Raw genomic sequence first — 22123 nt, 5'->3', positions numbered from 1 at the left:
TGCCAAATAAAAAATAGCACACCTTGCAGCTCTCCTTTTATCTTACTGTTTCACATTTTTTAAAAAAAGATATTATTTATTGGGGCACGTGGGTGGCTCAGTGGGTTAAAGCCTCTGCCCTCAGCTCAGGTCATGGTCTCAGGGTTCTGGGATCGAGCCCGCATCAGGCTCTCTGCTCAGCCGGGAGCCTGCTTCCTCCTCTCTCTCTGCCTGCTTCTCAGCCTACTTGTGATCTCTGTCTGTCAAATACATAAATAAAAAAAAATTTTTTAAAGATTTTATTTATTTATTTGAGAGACAGACAGTGAGAGAGAGCATGAGAGGGGAGAAAGTCAGAGGGAGAAGCAGACTCTCCAAGGAGCAGGGAGCCTGATGGGAGACTCGATCCCAGGACTCTGGGATCAAGACCTGAGCTGAAGGCAGTCGCTTAACCCACTGAGCCACTGAGCCCTGTTTCACATTTTAAATAGAAGGACAAACTTCGAGTGGTACAGTGAGATGAAGAAACCGAAATGATTTAAGTTCCATTTCTTCATTTTTACCATGTGTTTTCACTGTGTGTTTCAAATCCATAGTTGAAATACAAGCATTTGTAATATTATAGGGGGGAACATGAACCACCAATGATTTGGAAACATTACCAACGTAATCTCCAAAGAAAGCAGCAGAGGGTACACGTGGAAGGGTGTGTGTCTCCAAGAGGGAATTTTTTATATTAACTTCCATGTAAACTATATTTTCTATTAAAAAACAAGGAACAAAAATTAAAATAAGAATAAGTAAGAATAAGTTTCATGTGAAACACCTTGTGAAATAAAAAATATATATAAATATATAAACACAAAATTAGGGCACCTGGGTGCCTCAGTGGGTTAAAGCCTCTGCCTTCAGCTCAGGTCATAATCTCAGGGTCCTTGGTTCTAGCCCTGCATCGGGCTCTGTGTTCAGCCGGGAGCCTGCTTCCCCCTCTCCTCCCTGCCTACTTGTGATCTGTGTCAAAAAACACGAAAAAAAAAAAACACAAAAAAACCCACTACACTTAATGTATATACAAAATTAAAACTCCTAGTTTTCAAAGCAACTGCTTAAGACCTCAAGCCCACAAAAGATTTTTTGAGGGGAGGAGTATTTCATCACTGACCTTGTTTAGAATTGCTGGCACATGGTGATCATACAAAAAACCAGAACTTTAATTGATTTTATTATTGTTTTTAAATTTCTTATAGACCGGGCTCTCCTTTATTGCCCGCACCTGGGCAGACGGCGCCCCAGTGTACCCCCTTCCGCATACCGCCGTTGCACAGCTAAGCTAGCTCAAGTTGGTTTCGTTCATTTCATTATATTTTGCAATGCATTCAGGTTTTACTAGGGAAATGCAGAGGATTCATGTTTTTATTACACACACACACACTCACGTTCCTCCTGTAATAAACATGACTGCCTGACGACTTCTCTCTGTGTGTACTCCATTTTCCTAAACTGAAGAAATTCAGCAGGAAAATAATTAGAAAGGAACACAAGGGTTGAAAGAGCAAATTCCTGGAGGGTCAGATGGGCTATTGTCTAAGAGTCAGGAGTGCAGAGGAAAAGGATGGAACCGGCAGCACTGCTCGGCCCCAAGTGCGCAGCGCGGGCGGTTCTGGACGCGGGCGGACCTGCAACTGCATCCTTCCGGGACGCAGGCTCATTGTTACCAGTTCGGGCCTTTTTTTTTTTTTTTTTTTTTTCATGAGATGATAATCAGGATGGCTGTGTGAGATCTCCTGATTTTTAAATGATGGAAATTAATTCAAACTCTAGGAAACACTGTGCAGCGCAAACAAAACACGTCTCCAGCTGCAGTACGCCCCTAGGCTACCAATTTCCTAATGAAAAATGCAAATAGTGATTGAACCAGTTACAGAAGTCGAGAAAATATGCTTTATTCTCTGATCCTTTTCCTTTCCCAAAATGTGACATTTTAGAAAAATACAGATGCACTTACATCATACCCATAATCAGCAGTTTAACGAGCAAAGTAGCGTCATTAGAGTAGATAGCAGGGCGGGGCTTGAATTCCCAGAGCAGTCCTTGCTCTTGAATGAGGACCAAGGATGGTGTCACCCAGATGCCTGTTGACTAAGTGATATACAGCAGATTTATTTAACCACTGGCAAACCACATTTCTTTTTCCAGGGCAGTAAGTTAAAAGGTTATTTACTTCCCTTGGTTACAAAAAGAGGAAATACTTATTCCAACTGCTGCAAGCAGTTCTGCCCCAGAAATTATTAACCGTGAGGATGATGGAGAGAACAGAGCCCTGCTAGGCCCCCTTCCTCCCTGCGGCTGCGGGCACAGGAACCTTTGGAGAGGTGTTTGCTCTGCCCTCCAAAAGCTTTCAGGCTCCAAGCCTCTGAGATTTGTAGTTAAGAAAACCGGTCTAAATCCTTCTGATGAGCTCTCATTTGATGTGGCATTTGCCATATTAAAAGAGAAGGTTCGTTCAAATTAGAGATAACAATAGAAGCTGGTCCCCACATTTCCGCAGGTAATTAGAGCTTTGTGTATTTTAATTAAAAAGATGTATAGCTAAATCCTCTAACAGACTTCCTGAGCATCCTCAAGTCTCCATTCCTTGCAGGGGCCATACAGAATTAAAAGCAAGAATTTGGAGATGGGCTTTGTCCTCAACGGCCTTTCAGAAGTTCTGCATTAAGTGGCGGGCAAGCCGCCCTGTCCGGGCTGGTTAGCCGGCCCCTCATGCGACCTCCCAGAGCCTGGTCTGCGCCCCGGAGTCCGTTTCAGTGTCTAGGAAAAGCTTTGCATGGTTCCAGCCGCACTGTTCAACCCAATAAAGGCCCCAAAGTTTAATCTCTGACCCTGAAGAGACGGGCCTCGGAAGGGCCTTCACACAAAGCGAGCCTCTTCTCCCGGTATGACAAGAGCCGGGGGGAAAAAATGAAAAGAAGTGAAGTTTTCCCATTGTTCACACACCGGCTTCTTGAATAAGAAAATGTCTGCTTGTACCTTATCTCTTTTCCAGCGTTGGAGGCTGCATTCTTCTTTTTCTTTTTCTTTTAACTAAACAAGTGACAATAAAAAGATTAGAAAGGATGATCATTAACAAAAATCCATGTGACTGGACTGTATTTTCCAAAATATCTATTTCTAAAAGTTCTACCATCAGGAGTATTCAAGTGTTTGAAGCAAATAGGCTATTTTCACAAGAAACGAGAAAGAAGAATAATGGTCTTAATCATATAAAAAGAGGGGAGGCCAAACTGCTGATCCCATTTTTTTTTTTTTCTGGTGGGGTTGGGGTGGGAACAGGGGATGACTATCTTAAAACTGTTGGATCCATTCTAACTATTAGAGCTTCACTCGATTAATACAAAGCATTTTTTTTTATTTTTTTAAAATTTTAAAAAGATTTTATTTATTTATTTGAGAGTGAGTGAGAGCGAGCACGAGCTGCGAGTGGGGAGGGGCACTGGGAGAGGGAGACGCAGACTGTCCTCCACACAGGGAGCCCAACTCGGGGCTCAGAGCAACATAACCTGAGCCACCAGGAGCTCCAAATCTTTTCCTTTAAAATATAGTCTCTTCCAAAGAATAACTCTCTAACAGGGAATCCAAGCATCCGTGAAGAAAAGCTCCTTTTATTTTATTTTTTAAGATTTTATTTATTTGATAGAGAGAGAGAGAGAGCACGTACATGAGTGGGAAGGAGGGGCCAGGGGAGAAGCAGATTCCCCTCTAAGCAGGGAGCCAGACACCCCACCCAGGCACCCGAAAAGCTACTTTTAGAGAGAGACATACTGTTACCCAAAACAATAGGATAGAAGCACTGGATACCTTCTCCTCTGGGCTCAGTTCGCCCTACAAACCTGTTTACACATAGGACCCCTTGAAATCCTGACCCCAACAGGCCTCAGAGAATTTCAATGATTTAGAGACTGGTGGAACTATCCTGAAATCCTAGAATCTGGCTGAAGGTATTCCTGCCCCTTCCTCCCATTCACTCAATTCTGAAAACATCTCTTCTCATAAAGAGACAGATAGTCTAATGCTTATGTCTCTCTCTCTCTCTTTTTTTTTTTTTATTCAGTAGGCTCCACGCCCAACGTGGGCTTGAACTCACGACCCTGACATCAAGAGTCACATGCTCTATTGACAGAACCAGCCAAATGCCCCCCACCACCCCACCCCGGGTCAAGTCTCTGTTTGGAGTCAGAATGCCCAGGACTGAACAACTATGCAACTTACAGGAGAGGTTCTCTTGACCTGTCTCCAGTGAACTAAGTGTCTTGGCTGATGTCCACTGCACTATTGTACGCCCTGGATGCCAAGTAAGTTATCTCTACTACCTCTGAGCTTTGCAGCTGCAACTAATTTTGAATGATGGATCAACTGTAAGGCATACCTTACAGTGTTCAAGGGGAGGCCTTCAAATGCACAGCAAGCTATAGGGTTCATTAGCTGAGAGATTTTGATCTATTGTTCCTGAGTTTGGGGGACCAGTGTCAAAGATAAGTAAGGATATGTTTCAATTCTGTTATTTGGGGTGCTAACCAAAACCTTAAAATAAAAATGGTTACACTGGGACACCTGGCTGGCTCAGTCAGTGCAGTGTGCAACTCCTGATCTCGGTTGTGAGCTGGAGCCCCACGATGGGTAGAGATTATTTTAAATAAAATCTTTTGTTGTTTTTTTTTTAAGATTTTATTTATTGATTTGAGTGAGACAGAGAGCATGGGAGAGAGACAGCGAGTGAGCACAAGAAGGGGGAGCAGCAGTGGGGGAGGGAGAAGCGGGCTCCCCACCCAGCAGGGTTCCCCATGCAAGGCTCGTGACCCCAGTGGGCGGCAGATATCTACCTGACTGAGCCACCCAGGTGCCCCCACAATAAAATCTCTTAAAAAAATGCTCCCCTTCCCTCGGTTTCCGTGCGTACCCTACACTCGGTACGCAGGAAATGCTGGCTGTCCTTCCTCTCTCTCGTTCTCTCTCTCTCCCTTGCTACTCAGTGCGACCCCCCCTACCACCGAAAAATAAGTCAGAGCTAGGTAAGTGACCCAAACTTCCTGAAATTCTCCTCAAAATGCCTTTTGTGGATGAAATCGTTCTCTGGTGTGATTACAGACGATTACATGTGATTATTAACAAATCCCAATACAGCTGCTACAGAGGAGTAGGAACTGGTGACCAGACAGGAGTCTCCCACAGAGCGCCCTACTACCGTCTCTGTTCAAGGACCATCTCTGTGCTCAGATAATACTGAGAAGAACTATGAAAAGATTGTTAATTGTGGTTTATTTTCTGTGGAATCAGGGAATGGAGGTGAATGCAGAAGAGTGTACGTCCTTATGGGCTGAGGGATATTGTATTTTGAAAAGGTGTGGGCACACGACCCCCCCCAGAGCTCCTCTTCTATGCTCCCCGCCCCCAGCCCACTCCGCCCCCACGCAATGATTTAGATTTTCTAGATTTGGTTATGTAGGGGAGGAAAAATAATTTTCCCTCTACCTTTCACTGTTCTTGGCTAAGACCCCCTCCTGTTAAACAACAACAACAAAAGATGAACAGGAGGAGGAAAAAAAAAACCTATTTTAATTACATACATAAGGGAGCCCCAGTAGAATAGGAGACTGAAAAGCCCGGAAGATGGAGGCTTACGTACCATCCAGACCTAAGGAACGGGCTAGGGGCCTGGGGCTGGAAGCAGGAGAAGGCCATTTACCGGAAACCAGTTCTCGGGAAGGTGAGAAGAGACAATGTTTGGTAAACAAATCTGCCTTGCCGAGCAGATCAGTCTCTCAGGTGAAAAAGTCATCTCTGGTAATAGCTCTCTTTCTGGTAACAGGCCCCCTTTCTAATGTTAATTTCCCTTATAAATATAGATTTCCCTCACAAAAGGGCAACTTGCATTCTGTTTTCGGAGCTTGTTCCGTGTCCGCCGTTTCTTAAAAATAATCAGCTCAAAATAATCGTTATGCCGAAGAGGTGTATTTTGGGCTGGCATATTCGACTTACCCTGCAGTCAAATACGAAATTGTGTGTTTCTCTGCCAGCTCACCTAACGATGTTCAATTAGCCGGCCTAACCATGTTTTATGACCTAATAATGTTCAATTTCCAATATCACATGATAGAGCTGATGTTCGAGCGTACAAAAATCAAGTTAGCTCTGCAGCGAGAAGCTAACCACATCAAGGCTTGCTTACCTTCAGCCTCCATGTTTCTCATCCTGTGAATTTCTGAATTCTGAGCCCTGTTTCAGATACACAGATGTGCTCACATCTGCCAGAACCCCAGGAGGAGATGAGGGATTAAAAAAAGAAAAAAAAATCAATCCTTTAATTGCCTCGGATCCCAGAGAGTTCTCTCTCAACCTACCTAGGCAAAGAAATGAAAACTAAAAGACATAATTAACGTGTGATTACAATTCTTCACTCTCAGAAACACCCCGAAACCCAGTGAGTGAAATCTTTCTCCTAATGAGCACTACAGAATTTGCTGTGCCATTGAAGAGCTGTCCTTTGACATTCTAAGGTTCTTTTCATTCCCTCGTTGGAAAGACATTTAACTTGACTTTTCATAAGCAAAAAGCCCACCAAACAAAGGACGGATTGGTGCCCCCCCCATCACTTTTCAGACTGCGGCACCGCAGCCAATAGCAATGGTTTCCATTCAAAAAACAAACCTCGGTTATACACACAAACACGCTGAGCAAAAGAATTAATTTGTGCAGTATGTTCATTGCTTACTTTTCCCCTGGAATACATGATGAATTTTTATGGAGGATGGTGGAGGAGGGGAAGAACCACATTCAAATGAAACCGAACATCCCTTGCCTTCTACGGTGTCATTTCAAAAGCCAGATAAAAGCCAAATGAGGAGGCTGGGAAAGAGTGTCCAACGGAGCGGTTCTGAAAACCACCCTCCATTTCATTCTGGAGCCGGGAGGTCACACCCAGGCATCAGAATAGCTTCTCTCCTCAAAGTAAATTAACTGGTAAGTGCTTTTCTTGTTTGTTTTTCTCCACACATTTGCAGCTGACCTGATGAGGATTTTCTGCAGATGATTTATTTACAAAACAGTATTTTGACAAACTACCAGCTAGCAAACGAGGGAAAGGACTCCTGATAGTTTCGGAAAAGCTTCTGTGTGCAGATTCCTATTTTTGGTCCTGTCAGAGTGTTTAGGGAAGGTCGCAACCGGGCTTGCTACAGCTGCCGATTAAAACCTCCAACGCGGAAAGAGAGAACACGAGGATGTTGCAGGGGGGAGGGGTGGGGGGGCACGAAGAACTTTCAGTAATTCCCTCGGCTTTTACCTAGGAAATTACAGCTCATAAATGTGGATTTTAAGTAGTTGTGACTCAGAAATAATCAAACATCATTTGTGGAAAGGCCACTTAGAGAAAACTAGTAGGAGGAAATGGTGCTCTCAAATGAAAATTGATTTTGCCCTCCTTAGATGACAAGGTAGGGGCAAAGTTCTAAAGGGAGCTGTAATGTGGTTTGGTTGGTTTTTTCCCCTCTTTTAAAGATGAATGGCTTGTGGTTTGTCAAAGCAAACAGGTCTTTGTTGCTGCTGCATTTTTGAAATCTCATAATCAATTGCCTGTGAGAATAATTGGTACCTGGGCTCCCCTAATGAAGGACAAATGGCTAAATGCAGGGAAATCGCCGGGAGAAAAGGTTCCTTGAACTTGATTGTTCTTTTGGGAGGCAGATAACTGAGCACCAATTGCTTTCTGTCTAATAGCTGATCCTTACCTCCAAGTGAAAGCTAATGAAAACCAAATGAAAAGTTGATAACTTTCACCAGCAATTAATTATTCTTTCACATTGGCCGTTTTCACTGAAACTCTTTTTAGTCCAAGCTTCCACAGACTTGTTGCTCAAAGAATCCACCACTATTTTTTGGTTTGTTTTGTAGGGGGAAGAAAAAAAAAAAAAAACAAAGATGCCAAGGGATCTTTCTCTGGGTGTCTATCTAGTTAAAGTAATTCCTGTAACTGAATAAATTCTCCTCATGTTTGTACGTCTTTCGAACACTAAATGCTAAATGCCGTCTATGTCTTTTTCATGGTCTTTATGATTCTATGGAGACGTTAGGCATTTAATTTATAACATATTTTCTGTTACTTTACTGCTAATTGTCATCTGTCAGAAATGGATATTTAAGTCAACGTTCCCTTTTCGAAGGCCGCAGCAGTCGGAGATAACCCATGGAAGTAATTTCAAAAGGAGAAAAGCTTTATGCTTAAAAATTTTTTTTCTAAATTATTTATAATTTAGCATATATCCAATGGTAAGAGGCCAGTTAAGGAACCTTAACTTAGCATCCCATTGAAATATTTTGCAGGCATCAGGAAATCATAATTTGGAGGATTATGTTATATCATGAATGGGTGCTTATAATATTAACAATAATTATTACTAGTGAAAAGTAAACACAGTTGAGGGGCGCCTGGGTGGCTCAGTGGGTTAAAGCCTCTGCTTCGGCTCAGGTCATGATCCCAGGTTCCTGGGATTGAGCCCCACATCGGGCCCTCCGCTCAGCGGGGGGCCTGTTTCCCTTCCTCTCTCTCTGCCTACTTGTGATCTCTGTTTGTCAAACAAAAAAATAAATTAAAAATCTTAAAAAAAAAATGTAAACACAGTAGAAAAAAAACTGAAGAAAATATGACAATTGAAACAGTTGTTTTGTGACTTTATGTTGCTGAGCTGATGGTATGTTGAGAGAGAAAACTTTTCCTCTATCCTCTTAGGTTCAGTTCTGAAGCTCTGCAAATTAAGCTCATTAGAGACACATTAGTAAGAAAAAAGACCAAATATTTAATCACATATTTGTCTTAACATTCATAGGGGAGTTCAGAGAAAAATGTGACTCAAAGAGGTGGTTAGAATTTGGGGTTTACATACCATCTTGATAAAGGAGGGGAAGAAAGGAGACTTAAGGGAAAACAAATGACTTTTTAGAAGATAAATGGGCCCTTAAAAGAATAGATGTGACTGTTGTCTCTTTAGGTGTGGTGTGAAGACTTCTTATCTCTGGTTAGGAGTTAGCCTTCCCTGATTGCTTTCTAGGAAGGGCTTTATGACAATTGAGTTATTTGGGACTTCTCAAAATAATTTTTGTGCCACAGTGGTGTGTGCTGGACCCTTTATGTGATACATCTCTTCTTTTTTTCCTAAACTTTCTCTAATAGTCTATTAATTTTATCATTTAAAATCTCTACCATATTGAAAATTCCTATTTTTTTCTTCAGTCCTTAAGTTTCACAAAAACCACAAAAGTTAAATCTTTTGATCTCATGGGGGCTCTTCAGTTCTAATTCACCTGGTTTCTTTGATGATATTAACTTTAGTAAATGTTTCTGCCTCATAAAACTTCTAATGAAAGTAGTGAAAGCCAAGAGTACAATAAAAACTGATAGTATAAATCTTAATAGCTAGAAAAAACATAACTAGTTAATTGAAGATTACTAACAGCATTCTCTTAAACTGGACAATGTTCAAATCTATGATTGCATAGTATCTTTACGATTACTAGTTTGATTTTGCCTGTCACTGCAGGATTGTAATACCAACTCCGATTTTAGCTTTTTTTCATTGCTTGAGGCAGAAAAAACTCTCTGGACCTTAGTTTCCCTTTCTCCAAAATAAATCTGAGGAGCTAGGCTTTCTTCCTGCACCACAATCCACCTCCTCCCACCTCCTTTTTTTTTTTTTTTTTTTAAAGTAAGCTCCATGCCCAATGTGGGACTTGAACTCTTGTGACTGTGAGATTGAGACCTGAGCTGAGATCAAGAGTCTGATGTTTAACCAACTAAGCCACCCAGGTACCCCGCCTGCTTCTCTTCTTAAATCTCTGGTTAAGTCGTTTCTCAATGTGACATATATAATGGGTATCTAGCACAAATAGTAGGTACCAAAAAAATTTAGTTGAGACAACTCTTTCATTCAGAGTGTTTTTTCATATTCTTCAATTATTATAGTATGTCTTGATTATTCCATTGATACTCAAATACAATGGAAAACACTCTTCATTGTTAAAGACGATAGTGTCAGTTGGAACAAAGTATACATGATTTAGGCACAAACGTTTTATTAGAAATTATGCAGTTATCCCTTCAACCAAACTAATATATTGGTCAGATGATTAATTAGAGGGTGGAGGCACATGTTAAATAGGGTTTGGCTTTGACTGTGGGAGGGTTTCTCTGCACGCAGGGAACTGACCCCGGGGAGAGCCAACCTTCTGATCTTGGCCTCACTGGCCCTTGTTCATTGTTAAAACAACAATCAACTAGCCCATGCGAACTCGAGAGTATGCAATATTACATACACAGCTCTTGGCAGGACCCACACAAATAAAGATTTGGTTTGTGATAAAGGAATTCACCAAATCAAATAAATAAAATGTGTTAGCACTTAACAACCGGTCTAAATATTCTTTTGTTGTATCTTACTCCATGTCACCTCCATGTGGAAGATGGCGGGGGTGGGGGCAGGCGCCTGGCTGACTCAGCTGGGAGAATATGCAACTTCTTTTTTTAATCTTTAAAAAATATTTTTATTTATTTATTTATTTATTTATTTATTTATTTGAGACAGAGAGTGCACACATAAGGGGGATGGGGCAGAAGGGCAGTGGGTGGGGGGTACAAGCAGACTCCTCACTGAGTCCTGAGCATGAGCATGTGGCAGGGCTCCATCTCATGATCCCAAGATCTTGATTTCAGGGTTGTAAGTTTGAGTCCCACATTGTAGAGATTACTTTTAAAAAAATTAAAATCTTAAAAAAAGAAGATGGAGGCTGGAAATTTTGGTTGTTTATTTGGAAGTCTACTATTTTTCATTTCGTGGGGGAGAGAAGGGTACTTGTTTATCATTAACTAAGAAAAGTTCCCTGTACATGTCTTATTCAGTCAAACAGATCCCGACAGAACCCTCAGGTCTGGTGGTAGAAGACACAAGAATTTTAAAGGAATATTCCCTGCCCTCGGTAAGCTTAAAGTTGTGCAGCTTGGGGGACAGAATGAAATTATTAAACTAAAAAAACTTTGTTTATTTTTTTAGGATTTTCTATGTTTACTGGGGCTCAAACTCAGGGCCCTGAGATCAAGAGTCACTTGCTCTGTTGACTGAGCCAGCCCTAAACTAAAAAGGTTTAGAAGTGGGGCACCTGGCTGGCTCAGTTGCTAAGCCCCTGCCTTGGGCTCAGGTCATGATCTCAGGTCCCTGGGCTCGAGCCCCACATGGGGCTCCTGGTTCAGTGGGAGTCTGCTTTTCCCTCTCACTTTGCCCCTCCCCGCTGCTTGTGATTTCATGCTCGCTCACTCGCTCTCTCATATAAAATCTTTAAAAAAAAAAAAAGGTTGAGAGGTATGGAGTGCCTCCAGAAGGTGGAGTTCATGAAAGGGAGAAAGGGACATGAACAGGAACATGCAAGGTAACAGTTCACAGAGCAAGTGAGATAGTGAGAGAGGTGGGTATCGTGTCCCATCATGAGCCGACTTGAGATGACTAGATTTGGCCTTGATGGAGGAACTGATGGGTATACCCACCAGAAGTCCTCCCCAGCCTGAGGAGCTTGCAGAAGAACTTTCTAGGAGGGAGAGCACAGACCTTTGACTCTCAAGAGGAGGTGGGGTATGAGGGCAGCAGCAAGTGAAAAACAAAGAGCTGTTTCCACTAAAATGTCAGGACACAGCAGCCCTATTTGGAATCCCCTCTAAGAAAAAAATACCCATGAAAGAGAATTCCTGTCCCACTACCATCACTTCATGGCAAAGCTCCACCCAGCTTTGGCAGGGCAAGGGGCCCTGGGCTCTGGCCCCACACCCGAGGGAGTTTCGGTGCCCTGGAAGTGCAAACTTGGAATTAACAAGTGTAATTCACCTCCGGGAGGCCCCGGAAATACTCTTTGGTGAACTCTCCTCGCGCGTGATGTATTTAGTGGGCAAACACAGTAGGTTCCACATCAGTCAATGGAGCCACCCCAGTGAATCCTGAATTAAAGCTTAAAACCATCCCGTTTGTGTCCACTGTCCACTCAGGAAGTTTCCAGGTTACAGTGGGAATATATTTAGGTAACACTTGATGTTTTTCACTATCTTCAGCAACACTGCTGACTACTGTCCTTGGGAATCCGCATCTAACTCAATTCTGCATTGAAGGTTCTCCCTTAAGTCCTGGAAACCTGTATTACCAGTGTGGCCCAGGTGTGTGAAATATTTCGGAATTCAACCATTCTGGTAAAATAGCTGGGCTCAAAGTCAGGCTATCCCAACTGGGACCAGGAGATTCCCAAGTGGAAATTTTGTTTTTGAGTGTACTTTTTTTTTTTTTTTTTTTACCTTTTATTTATTTTAAGATTTTATTTTTTTTAAGTCCTCTCTACAGCCAACATGGGGCTCAAACTCACACTCCTAAGGTCAAGAGTCGCTCGCTCTACCAGCTGAGCCAGCCAGGAGCCCCTTGAGTGTACTTTTTAAAACTGAAGGTGGAAGAGCGTAGGAAAAGGATTCAGGCCCATCAGTGTTTAGGCGGCCATTTTAGAACACCAAACACAGAGGCCTTGTTGGTATTACTGTCGAAAGGCACACTCATGATTACAAAGTTCCAAGTGAGGTGAAACCAAGAAAGTAATTCATTTCATAAAGTTTCACACATAAAGAATTCAGTGAGGAGAGGTCATAGTGTTCCCTCAGGAATCATGAGGAAGCAAACAGATTTCGATTGTGCTTAAAATGGCTCCCAAGGTTACTCTCTGAAGCCCTAATTTTGCATTTCCTTTTATGCAAAAAAAAATTATTAAAGAACTGTCTATGGTCAACCAGTCAGTCATCTAGTATAACTGAATCAGTTGGGTTTACTCTGCCATTTCCAATGTTTTACATAATTGCATGCAAAAGACCTCATTATTCAACAAAAAGTGATCATTACAAACACATGTAATGTAATCATTACAAAAGTGTTTAAGGAACACTAGGGGGTGTATCAGGGCTTGGGATAAAGGCCGAGTTGCTACTAAAAAAGGGAAGACTTCATGGAGAAGGATTTTTGAAAGGAAGTATGCAAACTGGCAGCTTAGAAAAAATGTCAAGTCAAGTCTAATAAATATGTTTGGGGTTGAATTTTCGTTAGGACTACATGGTCTTCAAGGGCGTGCAAAACAATTTGTATATAAAGTTGTATCACTGGAGTTAGAACAAGGTGATTACAGAGATGTCTTCCTTAATTTTTCATAAAAGTTTCTTTTTGAAGGTTTATAAGGACAAACTTCATTTGAGTAGGAAAAAAATATGGCAATGGAGTATTCTGCTTCATTATATAGAGTTGACATAGTTTTTTAAATTATATTATACTCTATAAAATCCTATATTATTTTACTTGACCATTTTTTTTAAAAGATTTTATTTATTTATTTGATAGACAGAGATTACAAGTAGTTAGAGAGGCAGGCAGAGAGAGAGAGAGGGGAGGAAGCAGACTCCCTGCTGAGCAGAGAGCCTGATTCGGGGTTCGATCCCAGGATGCTGGGATCATGACCTGAGCCTAAGGCAGAGGCTTTTAACCCACTGAGCCACCCAGGCGCCCCTACTTGACCATTTTTGACCTAAAAAAATGGCAGTTTCTTATGCTTTAACAGAAAATCTTGTTTTTTAAATTTTTTTTCAGAAAATATTGTTTACTAATTTAATAAGAACAGTACAATATTTGTATACACATATAATCGTTTTATTATATAAATATTTGTTTGATTTCTGTATTTTTTTAATATACACGATATAGTCAACTATATTTAACATGAAAACCATTGTAAACATACTATAGTTTTGGTGACTGAAAAAGCACTTTCTCCTTCGTTCACTAAACTTTTATCAAGCATCTGTTATGATTTTTGCACTCTGCTCTGTGCTTGACACATAGGATGAGTAAAGCACGGTCCTTGTCCTTGAGGCTTTCCGAGTTTAGTAGGGGAGATAAACACATCCACAGATCATTACTACAGAGGTTGTGTGCAAGGGTTAAGAAGGAAGTCTCTGAAGTCAGACCCAGAGGTCTTGTCTGAGATTCAGCACTATTGCTAAATACCCAACCTCGCTTTGCCTCATGGAAATAACAGTAGTACGTCACAGTGTTGTTGTGAGAATTAAACGTGAAAATGCATGTAAAATGGCTTAGTATTGTGTTATACTTAACAAGTATGTGGGAAATGTTAGGTATTGCCATAATGTGTTAAATGCTATTATATAATTAGGTGTGCCTGCGACTTGCTTCCTTTTGCATGTGGTTAAGTGAACTGGTTTTAATTATGAGTAATACATGATTAGACAACCATATGGTTAATAGTGAACTAGGTTGCTCTTGGTAAGATTTTAGAGGAAAATTTCATCACTTCCCCTGGAAGAAAGACCCATTGTCCACCAAAAGGCCTTGTCTAGTTAACTGGTTGAACGGATTTAACACATCAGTAGTAAGGCTTGTTTTCCTAAGTACTCAACCTTCTTTTACCATCTTTAATAAAAAAGAAAAACTGAACACAGGAACTAATGAATTTGATGATAATCAAGAACTTAAATTCTCACCTCAAACTCACCTTTGCCTTTTCAGATAAAAATTAGTTATTTATTAGTTAGTTATTAGTTAGTTATTGTTGAGATGCCATTGAAAGTCACTAAGTTGTCTTCTGGCCAGTAATAAATATTATTCAGCTCTACTATTTGCCGGGCCCTGTGCTAGGCTCTGAAGGTATAAAGGCAAGCAAAAACTACAGCGTGCTGGAGGAGAGATATTTATCAAATAAGTATTCAAATATAAAACTAAAGGTTATAAGTAAAGCGTAGAGAGCAGTGACCCTGACTGAGACTGAGGTGGCAGGCTGGTGAGAAGAGTTCATTGAGGAAAGTAACATCTGGGGGCTCAGTCCGTTAAGCGTCCGACTTGATTTTGGCTCAGGTTGTGGTCTTAGAGTTGTGAGATCGAGCCCCACATCAGACTCCGTGCTCAGCTGGGAGTCTGCTCAGGATTCTCTCTTTCCCTTTTCCTCTGCCCCCCTTCTTATGCACACGCTCTCTGTAACATCTGAAAATACCGCTTACCCTTAAGGAGAGCTGGAGATTTTCTCCCAAATTCTAAAACTAAATAAGATATATATATATATATATACACATATATGTATATGTATATATAACTAAATAAAATATATATATAAAAAACTAAATAAGATATATATAATTATTTGTTTTATTGTTGTGTTATAAGGAAATAAAAGCTTAGTCAAATCAAATATCTGGCTACATCATGAAAAACACTAAGCTGATATAAATTATTTACTCTTAGCGGATCAGATAACTAACGTTAAACATGACCTTTTTGTTTGATTGACATTCTGTCCCACGTAGGCTTTCATTTCATCAACCCTATTCAAAATAAAGGCCTTCACCTCTGGAGTGATTTTCTCATTACCAACACACACACAAAATGTGTTCTGCTATACAGTCCTTTACATCTACTAACCAAGAAGATGGGGGAAATTTAGAAGACAATAAAATGACTAGGTTCTTCTTACCTTATCTCGGAAAGACGCCTTGCTCTGGAATGATATTTGATGCACAGACATGCCATTTTCCCACGGTTTGCTTTGTTCTTTTTGAGAGACTGAATAAAAAAGGGGGAACATCAGCACTCGCTTAAAATGGCTTCTCTCATCGGAAGGATTATAACATGCCAACCACTATATAAAAGATTTCCTTCGAAAGGTATTGTGGTTCCCAGAACATGGGGCGGGGGATGATTGTAGAGAGTATCTGTCCATTTTAACTTTTTATTAAAATATTAACAGGGGCACGTGGGTGGCTCAGTTAGTTGAGCACCGGACTCTTGGTTTCTGCTCAGGTCATGATCTCCAGACTGTGGGATTGAGCCCCGCATCGGGCTCTGCACTCAGTGCAGAGTTTGCTTCAGATTCCTTCTCCCTCTCCCTCTCCCTCTCCCCTCCACCCCAAACAAACGAACAACATATTTCCAAAAATATTCACATCCTGACTGTCTGGCTGGCTCAGTCAGAAGAGTATGTGACTCTTGATCTCAGGGTCACAAGTTCGAGCCCCATGTCAGGTAAAGAGATTACTTAAACAGCATTTTTTTTAAAAAAGAGTATTCACATTCATTTATTTCAGCCTCAAATAAACAAAAGCTCGATTTTTAAAAATTAGATCTATTGTGTGCCAGGTCCAGTGGAATCTCAAATCTGCTGAGTGTTCTTTCGTAATTTCCTAAAGAAAGACCATTTCTTTCATTTACACTTCTCTCAAGCAAACGATAAATAACTTGTTCATCAAACTTGAGAGAATCCCCCAAAAGAATTTCTTTGGAAAAGCTGGTTTTCTTCTAGCTGAGCCAGGCAATTACTCTGTTTTCTAGCCAGTTGGATTATAGCAAGTCAGTGAGATCACAGCAAGAAGCCCAGCTATGTTGTACTCGTTTTTATCACAAGAAATGAACTCATCTACACGAATCATTTGGTGCAAAATAAATAAATTCCTTCAGTAGAACATTATCACAGGATCAGAATGTCCTACTTTGGAAAGGAAGGAATGAACACAATGTAGCTTTACAGTAACAGCAGGAAACCATTATTTTTTTGCTCACAGTGGTATGTTTCAGCCCATGTTTTCTTAGAATGAAGCATAAATCCAAAATGTTAGCTAAACTACTCACAAATATCAAATGAGCTCCCTGCTTACAACCAGCGATCATTACATGAGCTGGAAGCCTACAAATACACTACGTTTCAACAAAGCCATGTTATGTGAATTATTTCATAATACACCCTAATAAAAAGATTAATTAAAGTAAGATAATAAGAAAAGCTCACAATTGTTGAGCTCTTCCTATAAGCCAGGCGTCGTGAGAGACATTTACGTATGTATCTTGTATCAGTTTTGTAAGTGAAACATAACCTCAAGATTATATTGTCTTCATAATAAAACAAAATTGGACACTTAGAACTAGATCATTTAGCCCTTTCTCTTATCAAAACGCTCTCTTCTCTTAATTGCTAGCGTTTTCTTCGATCCGCAGCTAGAATCAACACATTCAAGCCTCAGCACAATGTTCTTTATAGTTTTAGCTTTTTCCCAGAAGATCTGTCCACCCACCATAGCCACTCTGTTTCCTGCTGTAATGCCACTTTCCCTGGGCATAGAGACTCCTTGCCCCTCTTGGAATGTGTCACTTTATAGGGTCGGTGTTTGCCACCCTTCTTACAGAAAGTCTGGCAGTCTGAGGAACGGTCACCGTGTTTGTGAGAGTGCTTTATGGAAAGTATCTTGTAGAATTCTTAAAACAACCCAACAATGGTTTACTGATGGGCTTTCTCTCCAGATCACAGAGGAAGAAAAGGAAGTCAATTGTAATAAGAAAATGATGTGATACGTATGATCGTTGTCTTTGATTTGCCATTACAGGGGAGGGGAAAAAAATATATTTTCCTTTTCTTCCTCTAAATTCTCAGTGGGGGCCCTTGTAATAAAAGACAGAGTACCAAGAGAAAAGCGTACAGATTTTTTCATGTAAATTTTACATGACATAGGAGCCTTCAAAAGGAAATGACCCAAGGAAACAGTTAAGTCTGAATGTTTTTACACTATGTTTGACCAAAAATGGGGACTCGTGGAAAATGTGCTAGGACACAAGTTTATGAACAGAGAGTAGTAGAGTGTGGGAAACAGTAAGGCTTGTTTGTTCAAGCCATTACCTCCTTCCTCGGAGGTTAGGATGCTTTCCTCGGGGTATGTGGAGGGCACCTCTCATGTGAGACTCTTAGGACTGCTTCAAGGAGACCAGGAAGGTCAGAGAGTCCTTCTTGAACCTGCTGTTTCTCAAACTCCCTCCACTTAAACTATTCAATATACCAAGGTGCCATCCTGTGGGGTAGCATGTCCTGTGCCTTATTTATGGTAGACTGGAAAAAAGTGTGAAATGGTACCTACAAATAAGATCATGGGAAATAGAAGTACACTAGAAATAGAGGGAAAATGAGAAACGAGAGTCTGGAGGCAGGAAAAAAAATTACAATAGTAGCCGATGACTGTGTTCGTGATGCTCAGTGTCATTTGACTGCCTCATTTCATAATATCAAGTAGATATTATTATTGTCGCTCTTTTACAGATGGAGAAACTGAGGCTTGGAGCTTCTGACTAACTTGGCAAGGCCACACGGGTAGGTAATAAATGGAACTGCGATTTGAAACCAGGGTCTGCCTGACTCCCGGGCTCTAGTCCTTTGTTACCATAAAATACCACCCGGAAATGCTTGTGATTGTTTGTGAGTTTCATCCAAGCACTTGGTAAGGATGGGCTGGTGGGAAAGAGGGCAATTGAACAGCAGAAGAGACAAAGGTGGCAGAGAGAAGACAAACATAGAAGACTGAAAAGGAAACAGAGAACTAAAATTCAACTCAGGACACCTGGGTGGCTCAGTTGGTTAAGCACCTGCCTTTGGCTCACGTTGTGATCCCAGGGTCCCCAGGCCAAGCCCCGCATCCAGCTCCCTGCCCAGCTGGGAGTCTATTTCTCCCTCTGCCTCTCTCCCCCGGTTCTCTCTCATGTGCTTGAGCCGAAAATAAATAAATGAAACCTTTAAAAAATTAACAAAACTAAAATAAAATTCAACTCAACATAAACATCCCACATGTATTTAGATATCTCAAGAGAGAGTAGGGAGCAAGGGCAGTGACAGTGAAACATAACTGGAGGGTTTGGGGGGCCTCTATGACTCCGCTTCATCTCACACTGGAGAGCCAGAGACATGTTCTTGGGCCAAGAAAGACATTCTGTGTTCTGGAACCGCAGTGTCCATCAGGCAAAACGCCACATCTAACCAATTATCTGGAGTTTGGGGGTGGCTAAAGCATGGGCTTGGCCCCTTCCTCTGTTTGAGTAGCTGCAGCAGTGATTAAAGTAGCCTCAGTCTGACTGGAAAAAAAAAAAAAGGAAAAAGAAAAAGTAAAAAGAGAGATAAAAGGAAAGGCGTACATATTTGAACCTATTTGAATAGTGTGTTAAGGTTTTGGCTGCGCAAAGCAATTCTTTTTTTCTTTTTTTAATTAATTAATTTTTAAAAAAATTTTTTTTTATAAACATGTATTTTTATCCCCAGGGGTACAGGTCTGTGAATCGCCAGGTTTACACACTTCACAGCACTCACCAAAGCACATACCCTCCCCAATGTCCATAACCCCACCCCCCTTCTCCCAACCCCCCTCCCCCCAGCAACCCTCAGTTTGTTTTGTGAGATTAAGAGTCACTTATGGTTTGTCTCCCTCCTGATCCCATCTTGTTTCATTGATTCTTCTCCTACCCACTTAAGCCCCCATGTTGCATCACCACTTCCTCATATCAGGGAGATCATATGTTAGTTGTATTTCTCTGATGGACTTATTTCGCTAAGCATGATACCCTCTAGTTCCATCCATGTTGTCGCAAATGGCAAGATTTCATTTCTTTTGATGGCTGCATAGTATTCCATTGTGTATATATACCACATCTTCTTGATCCATTCATCTGTTGATGGACATCTAGGTTCTTTCCATAGTTTGGCTATTGTGGACATTGCTGCTATAAACATTCGGGTGCACGTGCCCCTTTGGACCACTACGTTTGTATCTTTAGGGTAAATACCCAGTAGTGCAATTGCTGGGTCATAGGGCAGTTCTATTTTCAACATTTTGAGGAACCTCCATGCTGTTTTCCAGAGTGGCTGCACCAGCTTGCATTCCCACCAACAGTGTAGGAAGGTTCCCCTTTCTCCGCATCCTCGCCAGCATCTGTCATTTCCTGACTTGTTGATTTTAGCCATTCTGACTGGTGTGAGGTGATATCTCATCAAAGCAATTCTATTAATCTTGCTTATTGGTCTCTCGATTCCAACAGTCCTATTACGGACCAGGGCTTCTAACACACAGTCCTTAAAGAGGACAGGTAGGGGTTCCGGGAAGAGAGTCTGGGATCCCTCAAGAAGGAATTTGCATCCTCAGTACCAAACGTGGGGTGCCATTAGAGATTTTCTCTCCTGAAGCCCTTCCCTGGCTGTCTGGAATTCCTTTTAGCCCTCCTTTTCTCTGAGGGACCGCTTCCCCAGGCACCGTCATTACTCTAGGAGTGAATTTAGGTTTTGGAAATTGAGAGGACCAGAAAGAAACTTCATATACCTTTCTTAAAAATCTTATCACACCCTCATCCTTCTCCCCGTCTTCATTGTCCTCTCAAGGTAAGACCAACACTTTTGGGGGGCGCTTGGGTGGCTCAGTGGGTTAAAGCCTCTGCCTTCGACTCAGGTCACGATCCCAGGACCACAGGCCTCCGCATCAGGCTGTCTGCTCAGCAGGGAGCCCGCTTCCTCCTCTCTCTGCCTGCCTCTCTGCCTACTTGTGATCTCTGTCTGTGAAATAAATAAATAAAATCTTAAAAAAAAAAAAAAAAACTTTTGGACTAAAGATCTGTTAAAAGATAATTTTTCAAACAGATAAATCATGACTTGCATACAAATATAATATTGACATGTCTCAAAGGTCTTAATTTAACTCAGTAATGAATGATAGAATCAGTAAGATGTTACCGAGGGTTAAAAAGAGAATCAAAGTATCACACACACATATATAGGCCATCAGGAATGTTGAAATGAATTTACAAACAGTTGCAAAATTGGTGAAACTGGTTAGTAATTCACAGGGCAATAATCAATTGCATTCCACTGGACACAATTCATTCATATTTCTGTGGACAAGGATCATTTGCATTATTATAAGTTGTCGACAATGTGCACCATTGTGAAATATTCAGACAGTAACAGGCAGAGAACCCAAAAACACACACTAGGTAAGATCCTCGGAATCTGTCTTCCCCTTTCAGTATCTTCACAAGTTTTCCTGACAGACCGTAAATACTTAAGACATTATATCCCTCTTCAAATGTAATTCAATGTAAAAAAAAAAAAAAAAAGAATATATATATACACTAAACCAAACTCATAAATTTATTAATGAAAGTAAAATAGTTTTTTTCCAGAATTTTCTTACTGCAAAATTCTACATTAATCCATAGAAGTTAAACCGTTTTGTTGTTTTACTACCTCTGTTTTGCAGGTATACTAACTTTGTCTGTTTTTGGAGTAATAACTCCTCCCACAACAACTCAGCTCTTGGTCACACTGATGACATCTTTAGGAAAATCCTCTTACAGGCCAATAGGCTGAGTATTTTCTAATGAAATAGATCAAAGAAACATTATGTAGTACTGTCACTGTAAATGGGTAAAATATCTGAAATAAAACCCAAGTGTGGGGGGCCTGGCTGGCTTGGTCATAAGAACATGCAACTCTTGATCTTGGGGTTCTGAGTTTAAGCCCCTTGTTGGGTGGAGAGATTACTTAAAATATGTTTTAAAAAGATCTTTAAAAAACCCACAACAACCGCTCAATCATATTTTTCAGGACACCTACATATCATAAAGCATGTCTTGCATTATACTTCTGTATTAAGCCCACTGTACTGATTTTTTTTCACTAATTTAAATTCTAATTAGATTTTAATTCTAATGTTCCACTTCAATGTGTCAAGAGTGTGTTTTTGTAAACAGTATGGTAAGATGTCACCTGGAAAACACTTTAGATATTTACTGGGTCTTTCAGTTAAACAGATAATTTTTTTTTAAAATTTATTTATTCATTTATTTGAGATAGAGCAAGAATGAGAGAGCACAAGCAGGGGAAGCAGCAGGCGGAGGGAAAAGCAGGCTCTCCACAAAACAGGGGGCCCCACACGGGGCTTGATTCCAAGACTCCAGGATCGTGCCCTGAGCTGAAGTCAGAGGCTCAACTGACTGAGCCATTCAGGCGCCCCTAAACGGATAATTCTTTATTATTCAGTGTAAAATAACTAATTAAAATTTTAAACCAATTATTTATTTTATTTTTTAGAAGATTTTACTTATTTATTTGGGGGGGAGCAGCAGAAGGAAGGGGAGAAGCGGACTCCCCACTGACTAGGGAGCCTGATGCGGGGCTCGATTCCAGGACCCTGAGATCATGACCTGAGCCGAAGGCAGACGTTTAATGGACT

The 22123-nt window shown here is 40.9% G+C and overlaps 1 protein-coding gene across 3 annotated transcripts in view; it reads left to right on the top strand.

Annotated features, from left to right (window-relative positions):
- Positions 1-6719: 6719 nt before the first annotated feature.
- The window catches only part of CMKLR2 (chemerin chemokine-like receptor 2), a 45903-nt gene continuing 30499 nt past the window's right edge, over positions 6720-22123 (top strand). The window contains exons 1-3 of one of the 3 annotated variants that reach the window (XM_004764230.3): positions 6720-6993; positions 10922-10998; positions 18175-18225. The gene's annotated coding sequence lies outside the window, so the exon portion shown is untranslated. Of the gene's footprint in view, positions 6994-9789; positions 9833-10921; positions 10999-18174; positions 18226-22123 lie in introns of those variants that run through there. The other 2 variants (XM_013062335.2, XM_004764231.3) reach the window with 2 other exon arrangements.

Source organism: Mustela putorius, unplaced genomic scaffold, assembly GCF_011764305.1.
Source record: "Mustela putorius furo isolate JIRA1106 unplaced genomic scaffold, ASM1176430v1.1 tig00000275_pilon_pilon_pilon, whole genome shotgun sequence".
NCBI lineage: Eukaryota > Metazoa > Chordata > Mammalia > Carnivora > Mustelidae > Mustela > Mustela putorius.
The sequence above is the reverse complement of the archived record's forward strand: the minus strand, read 5'-3'. Positions and strand labels throughout refer to the sequence as shown.